We start from the raw sequence: 21,403 nt of genomic DNA, 5'->3' as shown, positions 1-21,403 counted from the left end.
AAACAGTGCATGAATATTTTAATTTAAAAAGTTATACATAACAGAAACTTGTGGATTTAAGAAGCACTAGTTTTATGAATAGGGTAGTTACTCACGTTTCGGGTCATTTTCATTTTATCAATGGGGGCATTAAATAAAGGTATAGGAAAATATGATCTAGGCTTTCATTTGTTAAGAAGTGAATAATTATCCTCTATCATTACATAGGGGTTGCCCACCCTGTAACAGTTTGCGTTAACTATTTCTGAGCTTGGAGTTAACATTCGCTCGATAGCGTTCCAAGTCATGAGATATTTAAAGCTACAGAAAATAATTGGTTCATTATTATAAAAACTAAAAGAACTGCAGATGCTATAAATCAAGAACCAAAACAGAAGTTGCTGGATAAGCTCAGCAGGTCTGACAGCACCTGTGAAGAGAAAATCAAAGTTAACGTTTCGGGTCCGGTGACTGTTCCTCAGAACAAGACTAGGTTTTTAAGATTATAATGAATTTTGAGTACCTTTCGATAATTCACATTGATGAAGAGACGGGTACTTAGTATCATGCCCACTTTTCCACACTGAGTAAATGTGCTCAAGATCTCCCATTGCATAAGTCATTCCATTAAAAAAAAAACAAGTTTGTTTATAAAAAACACAATAATGAACCAAAACAGAAGTTGCTGGGAAAGCTCAGTAGGGCTGGCAGCATTTGTGAAGAGAAAATCAAAGTTAACGTTTCTGGTCCGGTGACCCTTCCTCAGTTCTGAACCAAAACGTTAACTCTGATCTTCTCTTCACAGATGCTGCCAGACTTGCTGAGCTTTCCCAACAACTTCTGTTTTGGTTCATTATTGTGTTTTTTTTAACAAACATAATATTTTTTAATGGAATGACTTATGTAATGGGAGATATTGAGCACATTTATTCAGTATGGGAAAAGTGGGCATGATCTTAAGTACCCGTCTCTTTATCCAATGTGAATTATCGAAAGGTACACAATTCATTATAATCTTAAAAGCCCAGTCTAGTTCTGAGAGGTTAGAAACTGTTTCTTGGGGTGTTATGTTTATCACAGCTGTTAATTTATGAACTAGATGTTAACTGGTATGGTCAAAATGTTCAAATCTTCTGAACTTTGAATGTGAGCAACTGAGAATCTGTGAAGAATAGCTGAGACTATACACTGCTGATAGAGTGACAAACTGCTGAATGCTGGAGAGATGAATTCTGTTAGTATCCTGTGATACAGAAATCGTATATTGATGCTTTATTATGACTTATTTAATCAGGGATCTGATTGAATTGGTTGAGGTTCATTGCCTGAACATGAGTAAAGCAAAGTAGATGAGAGAGAGAAAAAAAAATTATTATACTGTCTTTAATGACCTCAAGAAGTGCAGAAACAGTTTAAAACCAGTTAAGTACTTTGAAAGTGTAGGACAATGTGGTAATATTCTAAAGTAGAAAATGTGGCCACCAATTCTTTTCACATCAAGCATTCACTTTCCACTATTGCACCAACAAGCAGAGAAGACACACTGAAAATTGATCCACTCCAAATTGGTCCCTAAGTCTAAATGGAACACATCATATTTGCCATAGAAACAAAAGTAGAATTAGCAGAGGAATTAGTCCCAATGTTTCAATGTTCATCGAATACAGGATTGGTGCCAGAGAACTGGAGAATTGGTAATGTTATACCACTCTTCAAGAAAGAGGAGGGGCATAAAAGGGGAAACTACAGGGTAGTTATTGGAAGCCATTATCAGAAAAAAAACACAATTATTTGAAAAGATTTGGTCAAAGCGAGGAAATGTGGATTTGTTAAAAGGCAAATTGTGTTTGTCTAATTTGATTGAATTATTTGAGTTGACAGAAAATGTTGTTTGAGGTTAGTGTAGTATCTCTATATGTGTACTCCCTGAAGACATTAAACAATGTACTGCAAAAGAAACGTTTTAAGAAAGGGAAATCAAATAATTAAGGGGAAAATGGTGATATGAATATGGTTTTGTTTCAGTGACAGGAAACAATGTTGATTGGTAGATGTTTATACACTGAGATGATCTGTGTGGTGTTCCCCAAGAAGCCAGTTTTGCTTCTGTTGCTTGTGTTGCACATTATAAATTTTATGAACAAACTATGGACCTGGATGTAGGAAGGAGCATTGTAAAATTTTCAGATAATAACATGGGCAACAGTGAATTGTGACGGGTTGCCTATTCAGGATGACATAAACAGAATGGAAAAATAGTATCATATTTGCAAATAAAAATAGCAAATCAAGCTCAATGTAGAGAAATGTGAGAACTAATATGGACTAATGTACTATAAATGGTGCAGCCTAAATGAGAAAAATAGAGACAACTTGGTATCTGAAAAGACAAATCAAGTATTTCAGGTATTTGAAAAATACGTGGGTTACTTGGACTTATCAAAGCACCATTGAACATACCAGCAAATTCTCCTCCAAGCCATTCATCATCCTTACTTGGAAAAATAATGCCATTTCCTTTAGTAGTTTGGTCAAAATCGTGGAATTCCCTCAGTTATGGCATTGTGAACCTATCTACAGTACGTGGGCTACAGCGAGACAGGAAGGCAGTTCACCACTAAAACTCAATGGCAACTTGAGATGGGCAATAAATGCATCCAGTGACGCCCACATCTCACGAATGAATTTAAAAAAAGGTAATGTTAGAACTTTATAAATCACCTGTTTAGCTTCAAGTGAAGTATGTGGGCAATTTTGGACACTTAGGGGAAAATTTAAAGGCCTTAATAGAGAAATATTTTTATGCTATGAGAAATCAATACTTGAGACGATGAAGTACTAATTTATTTATTGCATAAAATCTTACAGCATAGATTCAGCCAGTTGTACTTAAGCAAGATCTTTGAGAAAACAGCCATGATTAGTTTCACACTCCATTTTTGGCCCTTTTTTCTCAAGTTCACGTCTGACCACCAAGTTATGGTTAAAACCAGCTTCCACCATTCTTGGAATTTTAGGTGTTTTCCCCTTGGAACAGGTTAAGAGGCGTCCTCAGAGATTTTCAGTTGATAGTTGTCGATAGCATAGATAGAAAAAGTTTTCTCCATCTCTGGTGACTGAAGCAAGTAGTCACAGAGTTAAAATCATTCGCAAAAGATCTGACAGATAGATGAGAATTTTTTAAGTTGTCCAAATACAAACCGTTCTTCTCGAAGAATGGTGGAAGCTGGTTTTAACCGTAACTTGGTGGTCAGACGTGAACTTGAGAAAAAGGGGTCAAAAATGGAGTGTGAAACTAATCATGGCTGTTTTCTCAAAGATCTTGCTTAAGTACAACTGGCTGAATCTATGCTGTAAGATTTTATGCAATAAATAAATTAGTACTTCATCGTCTCAAGTATTGATTTTGAAATGGTGGATTTAAGATCTCATTCAGTTGAAACCCAGCACTTCCAATGATGCCATACTCCCTCAGAACTACAGTAGAGTACTAGCTTAGATTATGTGTTCAGGGCTCTGAAGTGTGACTTCAGCTCACAACTACTGAGCCAAGTCTGAGGACTAAAAACTGAAGGTGCTAGAAGTACTGAGTAGCTCATGCAACATTTGTGATCAGGTTTTACAGATAATAATCTTTCATCAGAACTGGTAAAAGTTACATAAATAACCAGTTGTAAGAAAGTGCAGAAGTTGGGAAAGGTGAGAGAAAGAATAAAGGAAAGGAACGAGGCAGCATAAAAGGCAGGCAAAATTAATCGATGGAAGGGATGATGGTACACACAGAAGATGACAATGGGACCAGTAAAGAAGCAAAAGTCAATGGGACAAGTAAAGAATCAAAAGATAGATCTAGAGAAAGTATAAAAGGAAACCACAGAGCTTTCACTAACAGTTAGCATTCAAAAAATGTGAAGAAAGATTGTGTTTCGAAATTGTTGAACTTGATGTTGAGTTCTAAAGGCTGTAAAGTGCTTGATTGAAGGATGAGCTGCCATTCCTTGAATTTATATTGAACTAGTAACGGAAGTTAAGGACACAGATCTGAGCTGAGTGGAGAGAATAACTATATTATACTCTACTAGATGCTTTGAGGCACAATTACTGACTGAACGGAGGTATTCTGCGATAGGTCATATATTCATCCATATGTAAAGGACACCACATCATGGACAGTAAAAGTTGTATTCTAAATTGAAGGAAGTACAAATAAAATGCTGTCTCACCTGGAAGGATTGTGTGGGCAGCTGGTCAGTAAGCAGAGAGGAGGTTAGAAATGCTGGTGCTGCATTTACGATGCATGATTTGGAAGATTCCATGGGAATGGAAGTTGTTTGTGTTGAGCTAACTTGAGGGAACCAGTGTGTTGCAGAGAGAATGATTGATTTGCAAGGCTGAGAGTGGGGAAGGAGTAAAAACTAAAGATGTGTTTGATGGTCGAATCACGCTGGCAGCAGTGGAATGGCAGTAGATGATCTATTCAGAGTAGAGGTTGAGAGGCAAGGACCAGGGGAGGACTTCGTCATTGACAAGGATGGGAGGAGATAGGAGCAGAATTGAAGGAAATGGGATAGTCAAGTTGAAGGCGCTGTTAACCATATTGGAAGGGATGTTGCCATTGAGGAGAAAGGAGGACGTGTCAGAAGCACTGGTATTGAAGGTTGCATTATCTGAACAATTGAAACTTATTTTTAAAAATGTAACAATGCCTTCCACAGTCTTTTGTTTCAAATCAATCCTTATGCATTCTTCATGCTACTTCAAATTTCTGGGCCTGTGAAGAAAGGGAAGAGTTGAACCAGATGAAAGATGACCAGATGGCATTTGGTAAGGTTCCACATCAAACGTTATTACAGAATTTAAAGTTCATGGTGTAGTGAATAACATATTGGCTTGGATAGAAGATTTGCCAAATAACGGCAAACAGAGAGTGGGCATACGTAGGTAATTTTCTGGTTGGCAAAATGTAACAAGTGGTCAGTCATAGAGAACACAAGTAAGTTTTGAAGAGGACATAACAAGACTACAAAGGAATATTGGCTAGGTAAGTGAAAAGATTTGACAAATTGAATATAATGTGGGAAAATGTGCAATTGTTCATTTTGACAGGCAATAAAAAAGAAGCATAATATCTAAATCATGTGGGATTACAGAAATCTGAGATGCAGTGTGATCTGGGTGTCCTAGTGAATTCATTGTAAAGTATTAATTGGCAAGTACAGCAAGCAATTGGGAAATCCTGTTGGATTTCAAGGGAATTGACTGTAAAAATAAGGAGATTGTGCTTCAGTTACACAGGACGTTGATGAAACCACATCTGGTGTACTGTGCACAATATTGGGCCCCCTTACTTGAGGAAGGATGTAAATGTGTTGAAAGCAGCTCAGGGAAGATTTATTGGACTGATAACTGGGAATAGTGGGTTTTCTTACAAGGGAAGATTGGATTGGCTAGACTTGTATTCACTGAATTTTAGTCATGTTAAAGGTGCCTTGACTGAGTAATACATTGAGGAGTCTTGATTTGAGTGGAGGGAATATTTCTAGTTATGGGAGAGCCCATAAATAAAAATAAAGAATCACCCACTTAGGTTAGGTGAAGAGTATTTTCTTCTCTCAAGAAATGTTGTGAGTGATTGAAACTCTCTCCCTCAAAAGTCAATGGAAACATAATCTTTGAACATTTTTAAGAGAGAATTAGATTCTTGACAAGCCAAGGAGTGCAGTGTTAGCAAGAGGATGGAGTAATCAGATCAGCCATGATCATCTTGAACAGAGGAGCAGGCTTGAGTAATGTATTCCTGTTTCCAATTGTATATTCATCATTTCAAAATGCAGGTACCTAGGCACTTTACCAGTTCTGAATTAGAGCGAGTGTTCCACTCGACAAGCCGGGTTTCAACCTGGAGTCAAATAACACATAGCAACAATTGGCAACAGATCTTTTGGGATTGACCTATCATGGTCAGTTTAAAAATATATATTGGGGTGAAGTCAGTCTATGGGTTTAGACTTGATGAGCACCTGCTGCGTCCTCACAGGAATTCTGCAGGTTAGCACTGCTGCCTCAATACCAGGGACCCAGATTCAATTACAGCCTTGGCTGACTGTGTGCAGTTTGCACATTCTCCTTGCGTGGGTTTCTGCTGGGTGCTCCAGTTTCCTCCCACAGTGCAAAGATGTGCAGGTTAGATGGATTGGCCATGCAGAATTGCCCCAAAGTGTCCAGGGATGGGTAGACTACGTGGATTAGTCATGGTAAATACATGGTTATGGGAATGGGCTGGGGCTGGAGGTGATGCTCTTCAAAGTATCACTACAGACTCGATGGGCTGAATGGCCTGTATCTACCATGTAGGGATTCAAGAGGATTGTATGCATGCATCAGATCTTGTTGTGGCAATGATGTTGAAACAGACAGCATTCATTATTTCAATGAAACTGACAACAACTGCACGAATTTGCACGTGTGGAATTGTGCGGAGATCAAGAAGTTGCTGTTAATGATTCCAAGCTGTCCACATGAAATTATATGGTCTCCTCAGATTGCAATCCCTAAGCAATAAATAACTCCCTAATAAGTTATACTTTTATGTTATTAGTGTCACTGTAAAAACCCTTGAAAAAGTTACACCTAGTGAAATGAAGTATGAACAAGGTTTTAAAGACATAATTATTATATGTATAGTATCTCAAATCTGGCTGCCTGGAAACTAGACATTTTTAAGCTTCCATGCATGAATGTTAATTATTATTGAATGGGTAAAATAATTTACTAGTTTGTTTGGCTGGGCACTACAATGGTGGGGTAGTTTGCAATATAACTGAGCTTTGAGTGCCTTGTTTTTTTTATAGTCCAAGCAACCCTTGATCTGACCAGCCAGAGCAGCCAGACCAAAGACTGGTAAGATATCTGGCAAAGAGTCAAACCTGAGGTTACGAGTTTTATCTGTGCCCGTACTAAATACCCTTCACTGGGTGAAATGCTAGTTTTGTTTGAGTGAAATGTAAATCTCTCCATTATTATTATAAAAATATGCATTTAGAAAAAAATCAACTTTGTTAATTTTGATGTTTTAGCTTCTATGAAAATCAAACCAGCATTATTTATTTTGCTGTCTGAAAATTCAAATTAGAAGTGAAATATCACAGATATTAGGTTGACAGTGCTTCAGTTTAGCTGGGTTGTTTCTCCACGCTGGAGTGGTACACTAGAAAATTTTACCAAAATGCACAAAGTCCCCAGTTAAACCCAGGCTAATAGAAGACACGGATCGGGTTTCTGTACTTAACAAGAACAACTGTGTATGATAAACAAATTAGTTTTTTTTAAATCTGTGATTAGAATCAATAAGCTGTTCATATACGTTTATAGTTATATCTCAAATCCCCTTTGAAATGTCCCATCATGCCCTCCCCCAACACAGACAGACAGACACACACGCAAACAAAAATCATTGGTTATGGGCAGAGAGGTAAAAAGTCTTGTAAAGCAGTTCAATGGCTGTAGTTCACCGGGTTTGTTACGATGACTCTTTTACTACTGAAGATTGTGTTTGTCAGTCTCTGTTCTCCAGGTTTGTTTCATTACTTCATGAAGACACAGGCAATTGGTACTCTAACTGCAAAGTCTCTTAGTTACTTGTTAAAGGCCACAGCTTTTAGTAACTGGTGATGGGAAATAAACTGGCTTTCCTTAGGCTTGAGGCATTTTCCTGGAGAGGAAGACTCCCCATCTGCTCTTGCAGCTGTCCAAAAGCTCCTACCAGTATCATAAATCCCCACAAACTATTCAGCTACCCCGGAACATTTGGATAGTTGTTGTCTGGCATTATCATCCACAACTGGTCACAACTCCACAAACCAAACAGCAACCTGTTTCCAGCTGAATCTCAATTTGTATGTATCTCCTTGCCTACAAATAGCCTCCACTACTGCTTGAATAATGCAGCACAGTGACTTTTAATAACTTGCGTTTTGAAACTATAGCAATTCCTCCTTCAGTTCTTTGCACTAACAGAGGAATTTTTTCCATTTCAGTCCGCAATCAAAAATACGGGAAAAATAAAAAGATGCATTTTGTTTTTATATAGTCCTTACCCTGTTTGCTGTCATCAGTGCTGCACAAAGGAAAATCCCCTTGATTTGGTGGCAGATTTAAATTTCTGTTGGGAAAGGAGGTATAAATGTGTTTTTTTTCAGCAGTACTAAAGTTCTGTATGACCAAACAACTATTTGAATACAGATAAATTGTGATTGGGTGCAAATTTGACAGATGAGTGCATAATATGGCAAAACATGAATTTGTTCATATTAACAGCAGTTACAGAAATGCAGCATGTTAGTTAAATGGAGAACAATGGCATAACTTTGTTGTTCAAAGGGATCTGAGTGTCCTTGTACATGAATCTCACCATGTACGGCAAAAGAGTAGGAAGACAAATGGAATGTTATTAATGTAGTAACTTACTTTGTAGGGGGCATTAGTGAAATCACATATGGAACACTGAATATAGTTGTGGCCTCTTTACTTCAGAAAGGATATAATTATATAAAAGCAGTAGAGAGCAGACTAATTTGACTGCTGATATGAATCAATTGTCTTACATGAACAGATTGGAACTATGTCTTGAAATTTAGAAGAATGAGAACTGCTTTTACCGAATCACTTGAGATCCTGAGGGGACACGACAGGGTGGCTAATGTCAGGATGTTCCCTTCTGGGAAGGATTAGAACTGGGCCCACAGTTTAAAAATGAGAGGTGGAGTGGGTGCAGGCGATGTAGAATGTATTTTGATGGTTAAAATTCTTTGTTTTTGTATCTCCTGGAAATTTACCTTCATATCTGAACTCTTTTTTTTTGTTCCTCTATTTTTGTCATTCTTTGCTGCATTTTAAAATCCTTCAAGGTCTCAGGTTTACTGTTGTCTTTGACAACGTTATAAACCTTGTCCTTTAGTCTAATGCAAGCCTTTTTTATCCGGTTTGGGCCACTTTTCCTGTGGATTGGTTAAGGGAATGTATGTTGCAAATTTTGAATTAATTCTTTAAATGTTTGCCATTGGTTATTTGCCATCATGTCTTTTAATGTAGATTTCCAGTTAATTTTACCCAACACAGTCCTCATCTACATTGTTTGCTTTGTTCAGATTCAAGACATAAGTTTCAGACTTAACTAAAGCACTTCTCAATTCAATGAGAGACTTGCACAGTGTGATTGCTTGATCCGGAGGCTCCTTTACTGCAATGTTATTAATTAACCATGTCTGGTTGAAGAAAACTACATCTAAAATTGCCTGTTCCCCTGTTGGTTCCTCAACATTCTAATCTAGAAAACTATCATGAATTAATTCCATGAACGTCTCCTCCACATGGTTGCTCAAATTTGCCTTACTCAGTCTACATGAGAATTAAATTCTGTCATGATTACTGGATTAGGCCTATTGCATGTACCTCTAATTTGCTGATTTAAACTCTCTTTAGAGCTATATATATTGTTAGGAGTCAATAACATACTCCCACCAGTGTTTCTCTCCCTTTTAGTCTCTTAGCACAATCTATTTGGATTCCATGACTTGGTTTTCAAGATAAGTTTCTTTCTGTCTGACTTTATCCCATTCATTGTTATCAAAACAATCCACCCTGCTTTTTCATTTTGCTTATCTCTTTTACGAAGCAAGTATCTTGGAATATTTAATTCCAACCATGGTCATGACAGCTGTCATACTGCATACACAATGGTAAATAGGCACTTTAAACCTTTTTTCATAACGTAAACCTGTAACACATCGAGGCAGAGCTGTTTTTATTCAGCATTATATGGTGATTTGTTCATGAATTAGGGCATGTCATTCGCCCATTATGCACAATATTGCAATCTTTGCAAACTAAATGATATTATAGTAGTTGCTTCAACTAAGGCATCAGTAATAAGTCAGCTAAATTTACAGTTTTGTGTGGTCATATAAATAACAATATTTTAATTATGAATAGCAGCTTCAAATTTAGAAATTAACAGTTTCATCAGTGTGTGTAATTGACAGCTTTTGCCAAAAGTGACTGTGATGGAGTAGAAAACTTGCGAATGTGGATTTCAATTGAAACTGATCTTTGATAAAGATCAATAACCTCTTTTTATATGAAATATTTCACCTAATTCAGATTTTTAATGCACATTGCAGTTTAATGTGTACCCTGTTCTGTTTTAGATCTTGCGTATCAGAAACCTTTCTCTATCTAACATCACATCTGTCATGGTGTTCCCAAGAGCTGCATCTGTGAATTAATTTTTAACAGAACAGCTGCCCTGTTCGTAAGCCTTGCACACATGAAACCTATTCCATAAAAACTTTGTTTAGATGCTTCTAGGATTTGCCAATCATTGTGAATGATCCCTCTATTTGAATAGATTTTGTCATTTTCTGGTCATCATAGAGAATGTTCATTTCATTCAATATTTGCTCCCTAGGGAGTCAAAATTTGCACTTTGCCAACTCAAGTGGTAAATGTTGAGCTGCATACCAAAATCTTGAAAAATAGATGAAAGAATCCATTTCTGAAGAAGGGTCTCGACCCGAAACGTCAGCTTTCCTGCTCCTCTGATGCTGCTTGGCCTGCTGTGTTCATCCAGCTCTACACCTTGTTATCTCAGATTCTCCAGCATCTGCAGTTCCTGCTATGTCTTAATTTATGTTCTGCCCTGTTATATCCCTAAGAAGATGTCCCAAGGCAGCCCAAAGCTAACTGGTTATTTTTGAAGTTCAATCGGTCTTTCTTCCCCACCTGTCTTACATCGTTCTTGCCAACAGCTGTACATCAGCAGTCAGGTGACCCTACTGGGTGGAAAAATTAATAGTTTTCTATACAATGAATGGTGACCATAATTTAACAATGATATCTTAAAACCAAAAACAGTTTATGAACGGCCCAATTGACTAAAAAACGATTGTGCGCACACTTCCTCCTCTTTACGTAGGCTCACAAACATTGCTTTTGATCACCAACTAAGCTGTAGAGTACTGAAAGAAAGAGTTATTAGTGTTATCATTTCGTAGGGTCTGGCAGGGATGCCTGAGGCCCGATGAAACTATGGAGCAGATGATGGTCATATGTTAATTCAGGGTAGTTGGATGAGAACCTGACAGGGTGCATCTTTGCGTTTCTTATAGGATCAGATCACCAGAAGAGTTGGAGTTGGTATGTAAGATTTGGAATTAAACTATGACCAGAAAAACATATGACTGGACTTTATCTCACCATCATTTTATCATTGATGTCAGAGGATAGTTAGCAGTTTGTAAGTCAAATATTGAAAATTAAACATCGTTCTAACTGAAACACGATTAGGAGAAAACTTGGAAGACTGCAAAACTTCCATGTGGAAATTCTACAGTCTGTGCTGGCATCTAAGTCACTGAACTGTGCAAAATGTTGAGTTTAGACAGACTTCTAGTTTGATGTGGGTTAATTTAAAACAAAAATTGCTGCAGCAGTGTAAGACACTAAAAATATTCCTTGGAACTCATTCTTTTCTGTCAGTGTTCATTGTGCAAATGGGGCAGTCATTCTTATGACAGAAGATGGAGGACACCGTGTTAACAGACTGGCCAGACCACCTACATACAGGTTGCAGACAAAGTACGAAGCAAAACTTTAACTCGGAGAAATAAAGACAGAAATACTTTTGACAATTTTGACAAGTGAAAAGAATTTGGGAGTTGAAAGAATAAATCTGATAAATGCCCAGGTATAGTCGGTTGATTCTTCAGGTATGATTCAAAGTACAATTATGCCATTAAAATATCCAAAACAGTAATAATAGTGTCCAGGACTATAACAAAACAGAATATTCAGAAGAAGATGACGGGGATAAAGATCAAAACGAGGTCATTGTATGAGTTATAGAGATGTACGGCACGGGAATGAACCCTTTGGTCCAACTTGTCCATGCTGATCAGATATCCTAAATTTAATCTAGTCCTATTTGCCAGTGTTTGGCCCATATCCTTCTAAACCCTTCCTATTCATATACCCATCCAGATGGCTTTTAATATGTTGTAATTGTACCAGCCTCCACCACTTCCTGTGGCAAGTCATACCATACATACATCACCTTCCGCGTGAAAAAGTTGTACCCTAGGTCCCTTTTGCCCTTCTCACCTTAAACCTATGCCCTCTAGTTTTGGACACCCCTACCCTGGGGAAAAGACCTTGATTGTTCACCCTATCCATACCTCTCATGATTTTATAAACCTCTACAAGGTCAGCAGTCAGCTTTGGACACTCCTGGGAAAACTGTTCCAGCCTATTCAGCCTCTCCCTATAGCTCAAACCCTTCAACCCTGGCAACATCCTTGTAAATCTTTTCTGAACCCTTTCGAGTTTAACAACATCTTTCCCATAGAAGGGAGACCAGAATTGAACGCGGTATTCCAAAAGTAGCCTGATCAATATCCTGTATAGCTGCAACGTGACTTCACAACTCCTACACTCTGCACTGACCAGTAAAGGCAAGTGAACTAAATGCCGCGTTCACTACCTGTCTACCTGCAGTCAGAGTCAGTAGATGTGAAGCTGGCAAAGCACAGCAGGTCAGACAGCATCCAAGAAGCAGGAAAGTCGATGTTTCGGCGCAAAACATGGAATTTTCTGCTCTTTGGATGCTGTCTGACCGGCTGTGCTTTACCAGCTTCACATCTGTTGACTCTGGCTTCCAGCATCTGCAGTCCTTACTGTCTCCTGTCTACCTGCAACACTACTTTCAGAGACCTATGAACTTGCATTCCAACGTCTTTGTTCGGCAACACTCCCCAGGACCTTACTGTTAAGTGTATAAGTCCTGCCTTGATTTGCCCTACCAAAATGCAGCACTTCACATCTATCTAGATTAAACTCCATCTGCCACCCCTCGGCCCCTCAGCCCACCTGATCAAGGCCCCATTGTACTCTGAGGTAACCTTCTTGGCTGTCCACTACATCACCAAATTTGGTGTCATCTGCAAACTTACTAACCATACCTCCTAGACTCACATCCAAATCTTTTATATAAATGACAAAAAGCAGTGGACCCAGCACCAATCCCTGTGGCACACCACTGGTCACGGTTCTGGTCTGAAAAGCAACCCTCTACCACCGCCCTCTGTCCAGCCAATTTTGTATCCAAATGGCTACTTTTCCTTGTATTCCATGTGATATAATCTTGTTAACCAGTCTGCCACATGGAGCTTTGACGAACACCTTACTGAAGTCCATACAGACAATGTCCACCGCTCTGCCTTCATCAATCCTCTTGATTCAAAAAACTCAATCAAGTTAGCGAGACACCGATTTCCCACGCACAAAACCATGTTGACTATCCCTAATTAGTCCTTGTCTTTCCAAATGCATGTAAATCCTGTCCCTCAGAATCCCCTCCAACAACTTGCTCACCACTGATGTCAGGCTCACTGGTCTATAGTTCCCTGGCTTTTCCTTACTGGCTTTCTTAAACAGTGGCACCACGTTAGCCAACTGCCAGTCTTTTGGCACCTCACCATTGGCTATCGATGATACAAATATCTCAGTAAGTGGCCCAGCAATCACTTCCCAGCTTCAAACAGAGTTCCAGGGTACACCTGATTCGGTCCCGTGGATTTATCCACCTCTGCGTTTTAAGACATCCTGCATCACTACCACTGTAATATGGAGACTTTTCAAGATATCACTATTTATTTCCCCAAGTTCTCTAGCTTCCATATTGTTGTCCACAGTAAACACTGATGCAAAATACTCATTTAGTACCACCGCCCCATCTCCTGCGGTTCCACACGTAGGCAGCCTTGCTGATCTTTAAGGGACCCTATTCTCTCCCTTCTTACTCTTTCATCCTTAATGGATTTGCAGATCATTGGATTCTCCGTAACCGTTTAGTCAAAGCTATCTCATGCCCCCTTTTTGCTCTTTTCTCATTTTATTCCCCTCTTAAGTATATTTCTCCTGCCCCATACTTTTCTAGGGATTCATTCGATCCCTGCTGTCTATACCTGACACATGTTTCCTTCTTTTTCTTGACCAGAATCTCAATTTCTCTAGTCACCCAGCATTCCTTACATCTACCAGCCTCTCCCTTCACCCTAACAGGGACATACTGTCTCTGGACTCTCATTATCGCCGTTTTGAAGGCTTCCCACTTTCCAGCCGTCCCTTTACCTGCAAATATTCAACTCCAATCAACTTTTGAAAGGTCTTGCCAAAATCTGTCAAAATTGGCCTTGTTCCAATTTAGAATTGAAACTTTTACATCAGGTCTATCCTTTTCCGTAACTATTTTAAAACTATAGAATTATGATCATTTGCCCCAAAGTGCTCCCCCACTGACACCTCGGTCACTTGCCCTGCCTTATTTCCCAAGAGTAGGTCAAGTTTTGCTCCTTCTCTAGTAGATACATCCACATACTGAATAAGAAAATTTTCTTGTACACACTTAACTCAAGCCTGCCCCGCCATTCAACAAGATCATGGCTGACCTCCCACATGCCTCAGTTTCTTGTTAATACGAGCACATCACAGCATTCAACTCCCCTATATATCAAGAATCTGTCTATTTCCCTGTTAAACACTTTCCCTGATCAAGCTTTCTTAACTCACTGGGGTAGATAATTCCAGACATTCACTGTAAAGGGAACTACCTGTAATTCCCTTAAGTTGGGATGATTAAGAAGATCGGAAGAGTAGTTGGCGGCAGAAACTCTTGCTCTTGTTGAGATAGTAGAAACAGTGTTTTTTAAGGTGAACAGATCAGAAGAAATTTGTGAAAGGGATTCAGCAGCGATACCAATCGAGTGTCACGTTTACAGGTCACTATGCGATTATGCGCGTTCAACAAAATGCATTAATGAAGAAAGGTTGAGAATTGATATTGAAGTTTTAAAACAGTTGCTGCAGAACGTAAAAATCTCCAAATTGAAATTGGTTGTTTTAAATGAGATACAATAATTGATTAAATTAACAAGTTATTTTAATAAATTTAATTGAGCATTATTTATTAAAATCCAAAATTCTATATCCCTTACTTTCTGTTTTGATGTTTCTGATGTTATTCTCATAGTTCTGTCAATGATTTCAGTGCCATCCAACAAGTGTATGCGTGCAAGAAATAAGTAGGTAGAGCACACTACTATAATTATATATTGAACATCTTCTTGTACTTCGGCTTATTTGTTCTCATTATAAATTCTTATATCTGCATTTATAACTCAACCTGTTCTGCTTACATAAATTTTTCAACCTGTAATTATACCCTTCAACCACTCATGACACTGTACATTTTTACAATGCTCAGTTCCTCCACCTATACACTACAGCTTCAATTGGCTTTGCTTCCCAAGTGCACTTTGGGTAACTACTTAACTGCAGATAACAGCAAATCAAAACATTGAATAAAAATATGATCGGATGTGGGATATGAAATCAGAACACAGTATTACATCAGTATTTATTGTTCTGACATTTTATACCATGCGGCAGGAGATTAAACAGTTTTATTACATGCTAGTCATCTGAATCTTTCTTAATACTCCATTTAGCAACCCTCAAATTGGTGTGTAATCCAATTTAAGTACCCCAAGTAAGAGGAAAACAAAGCATATTCATTTTAAAAGTCAAGATTTGGATAAGTGAGAATATTCTATGTGATATTTGATTTTCAACTACACTGCCTGTAGCAGGCACTTTTGTGCAGGCATGATTTACTTGCTGCGTATGTTGGCCAGAATAATGTTTGACATGCATTATGGGAGATGAGCACCATTTTAAGTTATCTCTCAAAGACATACAATGAAATGAAGCAGAGTTAAAAATATAGGAAATGGATGGAGTAGGCCATGCAGCCCCTTGAGCTTCTTCAACCATTCAGTGAGATTATGGCTGGTCTGTGGCCGAACTCCATATACCTGCCTTTGCCGATATCCCTCAATACCTTTGCTAAACAAAGATTTATCTGTCTCGGATATACAATTTACAATGTTCTAGCAACCACTGCCATTTCTGGAAGAGAGTTCCAAACCTCCTCCACCGTTTGTGTGTAGAAGTGATTTCTTCTGATTCCTACTTTGTAAACTATAAGTGAAAATTATAGACTTCCAGAGTACTGCCTCTTTATAATAATATAAAAAATTATTTTTAACTATAATTTTATATAGAACTAATAATATGAAGGGTGCCTGATGTCTTAATGTACTTAAAGATTTGATTGTAAAATAGGAGCATATGGGCAGGTTTCTTTTGTGAAAAGATATTTTAACCAATAATTAGGTAAGACACTTCTTCTGGAACAGAGACCAAATCCAGTATGTGGCAGAGAACAGCGACCCCCTGGAACATTTGTGGAAAATTTCTTTTACCGTGATGCTTAGGATAGGGATTGTAAACATTGAAGGCCATTGTCTTGGTTTTGGTTCAGAGTAATCAAGGATTGATTTTAGCTTAGAATATTTAGAGATTTGAAAACTTTTTGGGATAGTTTTGAAGAACTCTGTTGAGGATTTGAGTCAAATTGTTTCTCTAGATGTATAGGACAGCTCAAGGAAAGCGTGGTTACCTCTGTATAAAAGTTTAATTGGTAAAGCCTTTAAAGCAGGAGTTCTTGGTTAGAAATCAGCGTGTTATTAAAAGGTGAATAAGCCCAAGCTGTTAGTTTTGTAAGTATTCATTTCAAAAGATTTCACAGTTCATAGGAAAGAACAGGAAAGAATTAGGTCAAATTTAAAGATTCAGTATAGAGAAGTAATTTCTCTTGATTCAGTCTCTGTAATGCTTAATGTCATTTAGGATCTTTCAAACTGTTCCATGTTTAGATAGCTTAATTTTTTTCCTTGTTTTTGTCTTTTGTGTAATATACTTCTGTTGTTAAAGAAATTATGCAGCCTTGTGTGACTATATTTCAGTAACTGTCCACCATGTTGACTAATATTTAAACAAATTTCCATATTTCATTCTGGGCTCTGACTTGTACAGTCGTACTACCAGCTGGGATTGTACCAGGAGGAAAACAATATTTATAACATTATTTAAAAATGTCAACTACTCACTTCTGTGGAAACAAAACTCATAAATAACAAGAAGAATTTTGGGTCTGAAGGATGTCAGCATCATCTGTCTGAGCTTTCCGACAAACTATAAGTATGTTAAAATAATTAATGGAAGAACACATTCCAAGTTGTTTTAACTTTGTGCCTATAAGGAGAATAGGTAAGGTACAATTTTCAGAGGATGAAATAAATTAACAAAGACTCACTGTCTTCCTGAAATACTCAGAGCACTTAAGATACCATAACTGTGACATTTGAAATTTATATGAATGCTAGGATGCTGATTAAAGCCTTGTGACTAATGCATGCACTGCCTATTTTAAATATGGGTAATTCAAGTCGTAGGGATTGTAATTGTATGGTAAGTTCAGTAGTTTTCTTCAATACTGCATGCTCCTGCTAATTACTTGCTTCCTGTATGATATTGATGTAGAATATAGCCACAGGTATTTTGTCTGGTCTTTTACTTTTATTGTCAATATACTATGTTTTTCACTCAATAAAATAAAAAGAAACACAAAACACCGACCTCTCTGGACACCAGTAGGTCAATGTTACAAATCTGCAGTCATTGGCAATTGGAGATGTCTTGAGAATTAGGCTCTGTCTTGTACTTTGTAAACGTGATACATTTAAACGCTATGTTTATAATTGGGCTGCAGTTCACTTAGGCATTTGAAGGATATGTGGATAGGGTGAGAAATTGGAGTTGATACAAAAGCTCATCTGTGATCTTAGTGAATGATGGAGCTCATTTGATGGTTCATATGGCCTACCTTGTGACTGTTTATTGTGTTCCTATGTATTATTGATGATGGTTGCATCCAGGCTTTTGTAGAATATGTACTTATCACTTTGTGCGATCAGTTTTGAAACTTTTGAAACATTTGTATTATTACCTTTTATGCATTGAACAGAGCTGATACTGTCTTCTTTAAAGAAAAACCTTGTGCAACGTACTTCAAGTGATAACTCTGACAGCTTAATCCCACAACGTCTCCGACTCCTTAACAGATCATTCCAAACATGAGAACTTGCAATAACGTTTCCAGATTAAAACAGGGATGACTTTTCCATCAAGTTAAACACAGATTATGTATGCAGCACAAATTATGTATGCAAAACAAATTCTAGTCACTTGCAGCAGAGCATTCTGCAGGTGTAATTAACAGGGGAATTATTCAAACATTTGCATTCTTGCCATGAATAGTGGTGTTACTATATGATGCAGCGTAGTGAGATAATGCTGCTCAAGTTCTTATGTCATCTGCAATGGAGAGACAAAACAGAGACTGGGTCTTTGGTTTGTTTAATATATTCATTCAGTCTGCAAAGCTAACCCTGAGCTATCAATTGATGGCAATTCTAAATCTCTGCTGCACTTCCACCCTGGCCAGTGAAAGATTTGAGGAATTGTAACCTGTTTTACTATTAGCCATTTTCCAGTTCTCAGTATCTAGTTCAACGATTTCAGACCCTAACCACTTTTTTCAAGTTCTGATAATGATTCTGCTTTTGCTATTTAAAGCTTTTTAATGTGCATTGTCTGTCCCTTTACCTTGTTAATGAACTACACGATCTTAACCTTACCCCATCATCCCTTTGTAATTTAGATGACTCCTACCTGCCATCCCAGCACGGACTTTTCCTATTGTTGTTCCATCCTTGTCATCTCATCCTATTGTTCAAAAAAGGTTACCATAATGTCTATAATATTTTTGAATTTCGATAAAAATCACAAACCTGAATCATTGAGCTGAAATTTTGGCAAAATCGTTTTGTCAAGTTTCATGATGATTTCAAGCTGTGAGGCTTATTGAAATCTCTCGTTGTATCTCACTAAACTTGCATCGTAACTGCATACCCTTCCTCAATGGCTCCCCTCTTCCTGATTCTAACCCCAGCCTGGCACTCACCTTTCGGGGAACAACTCACCAGTCAACAAATATCAACTGAAAGACCAGCATCCTTGGCACCGGGCCTCATTTAGTCCACTATGCATCCAATCAAGCACTGGCATTCCAAAGCTACCCTCCTTGGTGACATACAGTCATTTTGAACATGTCGGAGAAGGGGAAAGAGATGTCACCATTCTCTGTCAGGGACATGGAGTTCCTGATGAATAGGTGATCCTGAGAAGTGTCATCCTTTTCCTGCATGACCAGCAATGGAGGCCAAGGCACCAGACTTTGGCAACTGATCCCACGTCGCCAGCCAGGTCAGTGTGGTCTCTGCGATGTGGAGGAACAGACAACAATGCCATCAGATGTTCGAAAGTTGGCAAGTACATACGCTGGTTTCCATATCAAGAATTCTCAGTGGCTAGTTTGCTCACAGCGAGGGGACTGGATGGGAAACTTCATGTTAATGAAGTGAGATGTGCAGTTGATAAGGTTTGTTAGCAAGCAATAATCTTCCTCAATAGGCAACTTGCCATTCCCTCATGAGAATCTTGCTTTTGAAGTTAAACGATGCAGTGAGTTGTTCTGAACATTGAGAGAGATGTTTAACTCAACTTGATTATTTCATCAATACAGATCTTTTCAGCGATTTGACCAAAATGTGTTAACGGTGATACGGAGCCATTTTTTTTAACTAATTTACTTGCATGCTCAATAAAGCGTCTACTCCATAAGATAATCTAGGCACAAATGTAAAGTAGATCCAATTTGTATGATATTTCAACAACACTCTGAATTCTTAATTCAATAAAGAAAAATTATCCGTTTTTTAAAACACCAGGGTCCATTCTGATATGCGGTTTTAATTGATGTTCAAAATTAATTATTCTTACTGAGCAAACATCAATCACGTCTGTCAACTTGTCAGTTGGAAAACTTCACTTATCATTGGGGTTTAGAGCATGAAATGGATTGTGTCCATATTCACATACATATTCCTGCATACAGCTAGATGAATTGATTTATCTAGACTTGGAAATATCAGATTTTATTATTGGATTTCTTTGTTGTTGAATACCTTTGAGACATCTCATTGCTGAGTATCTTAGAGATACCGATACAAAAAAACAGATATTTTCATATATATTTGCTGGTTTAAAATAAAAGCCATAGGTAATTACAGAAATGCAAATTACTGCAAGAAACAAATCAACAATTTATATTATCATGTCCTCTGTCTTCTTAGTCTGCACAATCTTATTAACTTCCTACCAATATTTAACTAGCTCCTTGACCTTAGAACTTCACGTGGCCTCTTTACTCCCGTCATGTCTTTCACAGATGAGGTCATCCCTGACCACTTCTTACTATTGCTGTCTATTCAGATTCCACCCTAACATAAACATTTGTCCAAGGAACCGATAGGAAGACTTTAAAATTCCAAACTGTTTACCCATTGGCTCTCCACTCTCCACATCATTTCTGTAGCTACTGATCTGCTTGATCAAACTCTCACCTTCACTTTTGATTCCTTTGACCATGCTAAAGCCCTTCCTCACCTTGGTGATTTTCCCTGGTTCACTCATCACTGTTCCCGTAAGTTCAAATGTGTAGCCTTGAACTTTTATGGTAACCAACTGGTTTAACCATTCATTACCAGGTCTTGCTGGACTACGTAAAACAAAGTCGGGCTTCCTCAACTGTTGACTGTTGAAGAATAATTTCGGGTTCCCCTTTTCTAGTACAAAGTGTCTTTAAAAATTCTGTGACACAGTAAGTATGAGGTCTTCACTGTCACTAAAATTCAGTACATTCAGTTGACTGGATCTACTGACTCCATGCCCTTCACTTGCCACCAAGCCAAGCCGTCCAGACTGTCTCTTTCCTTTTGATGAACCAGACTGTCTGTCTAGTTTTTCTCCTATCACGTTCATGTCCTGTCCAAACTCATCTTAATTCTTATTGCAACAAATTGCTCATCACTCAACTTATTTTCTGAGTCCCCATGTTGGCTGATAGTGTATTATTAACAGTAGCCAGAATGCCGTCTAGCTGTCATTTAGATGTTATTGTCCCTTGGCAGTGTCATTTTAAAATATGTCAAAAGTTCAGACGAAAGCCTTCAGTGCCAATGTCTGTCATCATCACCACCTTTAACCGCTCTGTGCCTTCTGATTTGTCAGACTGATTGTATGGCATCAGTTACTGGGTGAGCAGAAATTCTTTTGCAATTTTGAACAGTCAAAGATATTGTCTTTGCTTACCATTTTGCACTTTGCTCCCTAGCCGCTAACTGTTCTTTCCGGATATTGCCTAATACTAAGACAGTAAGACCATAAGACAAAGAAGCATGAAAGTCATACAGCCCGTCTAGTCTGCCTTGCTATTCAATGAGATCATCAATGATCTTCTAATCCTCGACTCTGCTTTCGTGCCTTTTCCCCATATCCCTTGATTTCC

The sequence above is a fragment of the Rhincodon typus genome, chromosome 20, assembly GCF_021869965.1.
Source record: "Rhincodon typus isolate 14 chromosome 20, sRhiTyp1.1, whole genome shotgun sequence".
NCBI classification, from domain to species: Eukaryota; Metazoa; Chordata; class Chondrichthyes; order Orectolobiformes; family Rhincodontidae; genus Rhincodon; species Rhincodon typus.
This window is presented reverse-complemented; position numbering follows the sequence as displayed.